Source organism: Serpula lacrymans (genome assembly GCF_000218685.1).
Source record: "Serpula lacrymans var. lacrymans S7.9 unplaced genomic scaffold SERLAscaffold_9, whole genome shotgun sequence".
Classification (NCBI taxonomy): Eukaryota; Fungi; Basidiomycota; class Agaricomycetes; order Boletales; family Serpulaceae; genus Serpula; species Serpula lacrymans.
Genome location: NW_006763298.1, coordinates 370,294 through 380,188, shown reverse-complemented (window position 1 = coordinate 380,188; position 9,895 = coordinate 370,294).

Here is a 9,895-nt window from a genome sequence, read left to right as displayed (position 1 = left end):
AGGGCCACATCTCTGATGCGCCTCCTAATGAGGACTGGAGACCTCACCAGCTCCAAGGAGTTATTTGATAAACTTGTCTTAATAAAACTAAGTGAAACTCAGCCGCTGCCCGAGAGGCTATAGAAACAACTTTATTATTTACCTAAGTGAAACTACAATAGATGTTAGTTTAAGGTGATCTCTAATAAATGTAATGTAACATACCTCAGCCGCTGCCCAAGAGGCTATAGAAACGACTGAGGTATTCCTATACTAAACCCCCTACTACTTATAGTCAGAGGTGCTACTTACGACAGTATAATGACTCCTAGTGTGAGGAATCAATTTTTCTTATCGCATTCCCGTCATGTCGTGGTTAGCAGACTCAATCCCCATCACTCCTCTTGCCCTTGGACTAGAGATTACAACAGGTGTCTTATTACTTTTATCCTTTTTCTTCTTATTCTCTCTTCACACTCACATCCTATCGTACCTACGACGAGGTAGACTTGTTGTCGACCCTCGAGAAGATATCCAGATGACATAGCCACGATCCAGTGCTATGTCTGGGAATACTTCGGAGGAATATTGATAAGCGAAGAAGGTTGTGAGTCAGCGCCTTCTCATGAGCTTACTGATACAGCCAATCGCACATCCCTTACCAATACATTTTCTCATATGATTAGTAAATACGATGGATCAGACCACCTTCTCCTTTTTTCTTATTGGTTAGCTAGCTGGTCAGACCACTTTCTCAGTTCTTCCCTTTCTCGGTCTGACCATTGCCGTTCACTATATAAAGAAGTACATACTCGATGTATTGTTCTCTAGTTCAATATTAGTTTGGATTTGCACTTATACCAATACTCTTCATCCTCATACCCTGATTCACCGCCTTCCAGCAAGGACTTGACCAGGCATTGAGCTTTGTTATATAGCTTCGTATTTGTTGCCTGACACCTAGGAGTACAATTGTGCTCCTAGGAGAACAATGGTTACTCCATGGAGAGCAATGGCTGCTTCAGCAGAGACCGGTTTTATCCGGTTTTGTCACTCCCACTCGAGTGCAACCGTAGTCCCATAGCCTTAGAGAATTTCTAGTGTTTTTCATGAGTGAGGGGTTTAGTGAGAATATTTGCAACCATATCTCCTGTAGGAACGTATCTGATTACTGCCTGTCCCTTTGATACTAAGTCATCTCGGATAAAATGATATTTCCGTTGAATGTGTTTTGTGCGAGCACGGAACTGTGGATCTCGTGTAAGAATGATAGCTGCTTGATTGTCATAGTGCAATGTTGTAGGTCCATTTTGAGCATGTCCAATTTCTTCAAAAAATGTCCGAAGCCATGCTGTAACAACCAAGAGTTAGTTACTCTGGCGCACACGGGAACACACTATAAAGAAGATGATAGGGAGTGGTTACCCCTTAGGCTGCAGTGAGTTAGTTGTGCTAGACAACAGGAGGACTCACTGAGTCCTTCCCCATGTATTGCTCCTGTATATATACTGAATACATGTTTGTTTGTACAGTTGTTAGAGGTAGTGGCTGCTGATGTCATGGGGCCTAGCCTGTGTGACCAGCTCCACTCCATGAGATACTTGTAGCTAAAATAAGAATAAAGGCAGCGCCGCGCGAGAAAGGTGGAGTTTGAACTAAAAGGGGAAGTGCCACATGGCACAGTGTGAAAACTACAGTACAAGGTTAAAGCGGAGAATGAAATTTAAAAGAAAGATCCGAAAATAAAAAGTAAAGTAAATGGTCATATGACTGGTCATGTGACCTGGAAAATAAAAGTAGAAGTACAAAAGTGATGTGTAAGTAGGTGCTGGTATGTTAATTGTAACACATGCAAGGTGTTGTCCAGCATTGCTCAATCCAATGTACTCTGACTCCGTGGAGGATAAAGCTACCATGCTTTGTCTTTTGCTTATCCAGGAGATTGCTCCTCGGATGTGATAAAGACAAACCCTGATGTTGATCGAGACATGTCTGGATCTCCAGACCAATCTGCATCCAAATATCCATAGAAATCCATGTCCATGAAGACATCTGTGCCATCATATTGTATTTCCATGTCCCTGGTTGCTTTCAGATATTGGAGGACACATTTTACAGCTTCCCAGTGATGGCTCCTTGGAGCTGAGCTATGTCTGCTTAGTATTCCAACAATGTAGGCAATGTCTGGGTGGTGTCATGCACCAAAGTTGATTGGTAGCATGGACAGGTGTCAATAACGAAGCAAATATTCAAAAAAACTCGCCTTTGCGCCACACAGGCACAGTGCCACGTGGAATAGTAATTAATATTGCCTTTTTTGAACTTGTGGCTGATCAGCATCACCTCTATTAGGCAATCCAGTCACGCTCACCTTTGCTTTTCCATCCGGTACTTTCCACGTTTCGGCATTTCGGCAAATTTTCGCGTCGCCACTGGCTACACATTGCATTGCACCCTCGCTTTTGTCGTTTCCCTTACTCCCCTTCCTTTGCCTAGCCCCACCATGGACCCCTTCCTCTCCTTTTTATTCTCACCTGACGGTCGTTTCTGGGTCCCCATTCTAATCCACTTGTTTGTCACCTCCACCCTCCTCCTCCTCATCTTATTTGCACCCCCACCATTTCTGATGTCACCACTTCCTATCCGCTTCCGTCGCCGATCCGTTGACTACCACGTGCCACTGCTGATGTCAGCAAAGCCCCGGTGGCCGGTCCAAATAGGGCAATAGGTCCATCTTCATGACGTCGATCTGCCATCATATACTATCAAAACATCGGTCGCTCGTCTTGCCTGGTTGGAGCGTGGGTGGGTAGTTTTTGAGCTGGAGAAGGTTCATCCCCTTGCATCGCCCATGTTCATTGCTGTCCCATTCACTTGGGTACACTTATCTTTTGTCCATTGTCTTTGCTACAGCTACACCTACCACACGCTGCCTGGGACTCACTTGTTCCAAATTGGAACTACTCCTCTCCCTCCCTTGTTTGATCAGGTGGTCCAACACAACCAGTCCATTGGTAAGGCCATGGAACTGTCAGATTTGGACTAGGTGGTGGACCGGTGGCTCCAGTTTCTTTTTTTTCAGCAGAACATTCATTTACAGTGCGATTATTTTTGATTTTTGAATCATTTTTATGGACACATATTTTTTTAGAATGCCTGACTGACAATAAAGGAACTGTGTTGATACTGATAGTGTTTTGCCTTGCCTTTTTTTTACTGCATCTTCTCATGACATCATGATTTTCCTGCTCTCTTTTTGCTATTGGACTTTACTTTATGGCTGTACAAACCTGTGACATTACTCACAGCATTCATTGTTCTATCCCTTTTTTTTCCTTTTTTTGACAATCTTATCCTGTACTACCTACACAGGATTTGTCAGCGTACATTCCTTCCTTCATATTCTTTCTCATTCTTTTTGCACAGCTATACTGTGCATAGCCTACTTCTCTTTTACTATATAAACCCCTGTATTTTACCTTGTAAAAAAAAAACAAGAACTCCAATCCAGACTTCTTCTCTACTCTCAAGTTCACTACTCTGCTACTTGTGATCCAGTGTGGTCACAACACTTCCCACTTCTACCACTGTCAACTGCTGTCATTGTCACTTCCTACTTTTGAAGTCATTGTCATCCCTTTCAATTAGAGTCCTTCTGAGCACTACAGTTTGTGTGTCAGGAGCCTGCTATCACTGGGAACCTCGTCATATTGTCGTTCTCCTACCTTGTGCTACAATTAGCAAGGTAGTGCTCGTCTATACTCACCACAAAGCCCCTATCCTTCTATAAATTCAACTATCCCTCCTCCTCAAAACCCACACTCATACACCTCTGGGTTTTACTTTGAAGGATTGTCATACATACCACCCCACGAACAACCAGACCACTCCACTGTTCTAGGAGGCAAAGCCCATAAACAAGTTCCATGGAATCTGGGAGGATTGTGTGTTAGTTTGTTTTATGTGTGGTTTTCTAACAGCAGTTCTCATCATCGACAGCGGGTTCCAAGCATGGCATACATGAGGGAGCCTACAATTGAGAGGTATGACACTTGACGCCCTTCAATATGCATCTTGTGTTGCAAAATATCTTCCCCTGGAGTGTTTGCAAGGAGGTTTGATCCATGGGCCATCGGTGTGCATACTGGTTTGCAGTTCTTCATTCCAGTACGCTCCAGAACTGTGTCAATGTATTGGCGTTGTAATAGGGATATTGTTTTGTTTGAACAATCACGTTGGATTTCTATTCCGATGATGTATTTTGCTTCTCCAAGGTCCCGCATTTTGAATATGGATTTGAGTTTGGCTTTTGTGATATCCATGAATTTTTGGGATGAAGCTCCTAGGAGGAGGTCATCTACATAGACAACAACAAAGCATATCTGTTTATTGTCCCAGAATATATAGAGACATGTTTCTGCATTTAGTCTTGTGAAACCGAGCTCCTGGAGCTTGCGATCAAAAGTTTTGTTCCATGTACAACCAGCTTGTTTTCATCCGTAGATAGATTTCTTCAACCTCCAGCAGTATCCACGTTGGATAGGAACACCCCCTGGAGGAAACATGTACAGTTCTTCTTCAAGTTCTCCATTGAGATAAGCTGTGGATACGTCTATTTGATCAAGTTCTAGGTCGTACTTTGCTGCCAGGGCTAGAGTAATTCGGATTGAGTAAAACCTTGTGCAACAATCCGGAGTTTGTATCTCTCAATGTTTCCGTTTTGATCAAACTTGATCCAGAACACAGGTTTTGATGTGATGGGTTTCACTCCCTTTGAAAGTGGAACAGTATCATATACTGCATTAGTATTGAGACTTAGGAGTTCCTCCTCCAAGGCAGACTTCCATAATTCTCTATCTGGATGTGATAAGGCTTCCTTTAGTGTCCTTGGAAGGTCTGTGTTAGATGGACCGGTACTTGCTATTCCAGCAAAGAATGTCTCCTCTGTATCAGATGTCTCTTCATGAACCTCAGGAGTGTTAGGTTTCTCCATGGAGTTGTCATGCTGCTCTTTTCAAGACTGTTGCTCATCTAGAGTCCTTTGATAATCTCGGTTTTTGTCTGCAGGATGAGTCTGGCGACTGCTTCTGCGTACTCCTAGGACTTCAGCAGGCATGACTGCTCTTTTAGGAACTTGTGCAGGTACTCCAGGGAGTAGACGCATTTGTGTGTGTGTTGCCCCACTCACTCCTGAAGGTGTTGAATTACTCCTTGGAGGCATTGGATGACTCCTCGGAGGTGTTGGATGCCTTCCAGAAGCTGATCCAATGGATAGGCTGTCTAGCTGTATTTGGACTTTTTCCACATCAGCTGGCTGTATGTTGAGGGGCTGTCCTCCCACTGACTGTAACTCTACTTTGGCTTTTCCATTCTGAAGATGGCCAGTGTTCAGGTCTTGGTTGTAGAGACTGTTGTGGAGGGTGTCTTAGCTGATCAGGTGCTCCCACTGCTCTCGGAACGTCTCCACGGAGGTATTGTCCCACTGCTCTCGGAACATCTTCATGCTGATATGGTTCCATTGCTTGTGGAACATCTCCTTGGAGATGTGGTTCCATTGCTTGTGGAACATCTCCTTGGAGATGTGGTTCCATTTGTAATTCATTTGGATCTCGGATCCAAGGGTCAGGATCATCCTCCTCTAATGTATTTTGGTCTGGATAGTGAGCATTCTCTGGAATGAGTCCCTCCCACTGATCTGTGCTAGGGTCTGTGTTCCAGGGAGCAGTGTCATCCTTTTGTACCTTTTCGGATTCATTGAATATGACATGCCGACTGGAAAATACAGTCTGTTTTTCAGTGTCTAGGAGTTTGTAGGCTTGCTTTCCATGTGTGTAGCCAATCATTATGGCTTTGCGCCCCTTGGAGTAAAACTTCCCTTGCCTTTTGTCTTTCGGAATCAAGGCATATGCTTGGCATCCAAAAGGGCAAAACAAAGTTGGATCAACTCTCCTTTTAAACAGTATTTCATACGGGGTCTTTCCATGGAGTCCTGATGCTGGGCTGTGTGCTGTGATATATGCAGCTGTTTGCATGGCATCTACCCAAAATGACTTTGGGAGCTTGGAATCATGGAGCATAGTGGTTGCTAATGTAGCCAATGTCTGATTTATGCGTTCTGCAATGCCATTTTGTTCCGGAGTATCTGCAGCTGTAGTTTTTTGGATGACACCATCTCCTCGGAGTTGATTTTTGAATGCATTGCCAGTATATTCTCCTCCCCCATCGCTCCGGAGGAATTCTGTGTATAGTGGAGTGAAGTTTTCTTCTCCCAAATAAGTCTGGAAGAATGTTTGGACATCTTCTTTCCATTGCTTGTATCGTTCCAGTGCTTCACTTTTATGTTTTAGGAAATATATCCATGGAAATTTGGAGAAATCATCTACAATAATAATCCAGTACCGAAAACCCTCCCTGGAGGTTGGTTTGATTGGTCCTCCAACATCTGTGTGCACAATTTGTATGGGGCGCTTGTCTCAGTTTCCTCCAGTGGACTTGAAAGGTAATTTCTTCATTTTTCCTAAAGCACAAGGTTCACAAAACTCCGGGGTTCTGGTAAGGGTGTCTATGTCCTGGAGCTGTCTTTTTGTAACCATTTGTTGCAAGTGGTCCATTCCAATGTGTCCCATTCTCCTGTACAATAAATTTACATCTACTGCTGCAAAAGCTGACTCCGGGTTGATTTCGGGTTTTGCTTGGATGTGATAAAGTCCTCGCTTGTGTAACGCAGTGAGGATAAGTTCCTCCTTTTTCCGAACTTCACAAGCATTTGACCCTGCTGGAAAAAGTGTTGATAATCCCGTTTTGGACAATTTGTGGACAGAGATGAGTGCCAACGTGAAGTTTGGCACAAGTAAGACATTTGACAGTGCAATATTGTAGTCCTTATTGCCAACAGTTGCTTGTGGGATTACTGTTCCAATTCCAATGGCATTTACAGAGGATTCATCCCCCAAAACTATTAAGAACAAAGCTTGAAGGAAGTGTCTAGCCACTTGCTGAGAGCAATCAGGGACTGGAAACTAGAGTCCAATGTGAGTAACTATATTATTAGAGAGTATGACAGGTATACAGTACCTAGAGTCCAATGTGAGTAACTAGAGAATAGGAAGCATTGGACCCTGCAGTACTGTCCGATGATTTGTAAACAAAGGTAAACAAAGCAGCCACAAAGGCGAAATAATAGAAAACACAATCAATACTGAATGGTAGAGGAATAGATAGAGAAAGGAATGAAAATATAGAGGTAGCATAAAGGTGCAGAATCACCAAAACTAACACTCCCCCCTGATGCTGCACCTCCCAAGCATCAGCTCCCCCCTGCTCTAATCAGTCCCATCATCTTCCTGAACACTTCGACTTTGGGCTTGGCAAGAGCCTTGGTCAACAAGTCAGCAGGCATTTCAGCAGTGGGAACAAAGGTAGGAGCAATCTGCCCAGAGTCAACAACATCTCTCAACCAGTGCCATCGCAAATCAAGGTGTTTCATGCGACCATGGTGCTCAGGATTCTTGGATACAGAGATGGCAGATTGGTTGTCAATGTAAAGGGTAGAAGGAGAGGTGATAGGATAGCCCATTTCCTTCAACAGATTTCGCATCCAGCAGATCTCTTTGCCAGCCTCAACAGCAGCAATATATTCTGCTTCAGTGGTGGATAGAGCAACAATGTTCTGAAGCTTGGAGCTCCAGGAGACAGCACCAGATCCCATCTTGACAATATAGGCACCAGTAGAACGACCAGAGTCCTTGTCACCACCATGATCAGCATCAGAGAAAGTGGTGAAGAGTTCAGTGGAATTGGGATCAGGACCAAGGACAAGGGAGTGATCAAGGGTGCCTTGCAAGTAGCGAAACAAGTGCTTGACAGCGCTCCAGTGAGTGAGACCAGGATTAGAGTTATATCTGGCAAGGACTCCAACAGTGTAGGCAATGTCAGGACGAGTGGTGGTGGCCAAATACATCAGAGCACCAACAGCAGCAAGGTAGGGAATGTCCTTCATCAAAGCAGCATCACTGGATGTCTTGGGAGACTTGTCCTTGGTGAGGCGCAAACCAGGATCCATAGGAGTGGACACAGGTTTGCAGTCCTTCATGCCAAAGCGCTCCAGAATGTCCAGAGTGTACTGATGTTGGGACAAGGATATAGTGCAATTGGTGATGTCTCTGGTGATGGATATGCCAAGTAGGTAGGAAGTAGGGCCAAGATCACGAAGCTTGAAGTGCTGGGAGAGATCCTTGACAGCTTGGTCAAGTGCAGAAGTAGAAGTGGATGCCAGTGTCATGTCATCAACAAAGACAGGCAGGATAATGCGCACATCAGCTCTGTTAAAGACATAGATGGCAGAGTCTGAATAAGTACGCTTGAATCCGAGTTTTTCAAGCACAGTGTGCATCTTCTGGTTCCACATTCTGCCTCCCTGCTTTGTCCCATAGATGGCCTTGTCCAACTGGCAAACAAGATTGCGAGGACCCTGATGGAATCCCTCTGGCTGGTGCATGTAGACCTTGACATCCATGACTCCATTGAGGAATGCATGGGAAATGTCAATGGAGCGCAAATGGAGGTTGTGGATGGCTGCAATGGCAAGGACAACTCTGATGGACGATATACGGACAGTGGGTGCAAATATTTCGAGGAAATCAAAGCCAGGGCGCTGGTTATAACCTTTGGCCACATATCTGGCCTTGTAGCGCTCAACAGTGCCATCTGAGTTGCGCTTGATCTTGAAGACCCACTTGCCACCAATTGCCTTGACTCCAGGAGGTAGTTCCACTAGTGACCAAGTACCATTGCGCTCATGAGCTTGGAGCTCTTCCATGGCTGCCTCTCTCCACTTGTTAGCATCTGGGCGCCTCATAGCGTCTGCAAACGACGTAGGTTCAGCAGAATCACCAAAGTGGGCCATTTGATCACCATCTGCCTCAGAATCACTGTCACTGTCAATGGCAGGAGTGGGTTCTCTGTGTTGAACCCACCACTCTCCAGGTGGTTTCTTAGCCCTAACAGGACGTCTGAGAGCAAGAGGCATATCAGGAGATGGTGAACGATGAAGAGGTTGGTCTGGGAGTACAGGAGGCTGATTTACAGGAGGTTCTGGATCAAGGTCCAAATGAGGCCCATTGTCAGGCAATGGCTGAGGCTGCTGAAGCGCAGCTGGTGGGCCCATATCTCCCCCTGGACCTGGTGCAGGGACATCCTCAATCAGGCCCAATGGCATGGATAGCGCAGGTGGAGTAGGAGGTGGAGGTGGAGGTGGGACATTGTCAGAAGACCTCTTCAAGCCAGGGAAGTAGCGCTCATCAAAATCAGCTCTCTCAGAGATAACAGTGCGCTTGGTGGTAGGATTGTAGAACTTCCATCCCTTGTACCCCTCAGGGTAACCAATGAACACACATTTCTCCATATGAGAGCCAAAGACGCCCCTCTTGTCCTTTTGTACATGCACATAGGCAGTACAGCCCCAAACGCGAAGGTGAGACATGTCAGGCTTGCGTCCATACCACAGCTCAAAGGGAGTGGCATGGGCCACTGCATCAGTGGGACACCTGTTCCAGACATGCACCAAAGCGGACAGACATTCACCCCAAAAGCTATTAGGCAATCCAGACTCTGATAACATGGCAGTGATACGCTCAGTCAGAAGTCTGTTTGCTCGCTCTGCCACACCGTTCTGCTGAGGACGATTCCTGGTGGTATGCTGTCTCACAATCCCATGGTCATCTGTGAATTGCTCAAATTCCTTGGACATGTACTCTCCCCCTTTGTCATCACGCAGAGCCTTGATTTTGCGCTCCAATTGAGTCTCAGCATAAGCCTTGAATCTCTTGAAAGCATCAAAGACATCTGACTTGGCCTTGAGAGGCACAACAACACGGAATTGACTGTGATCATCAATGAAGGTGACCCAGTAGCGATA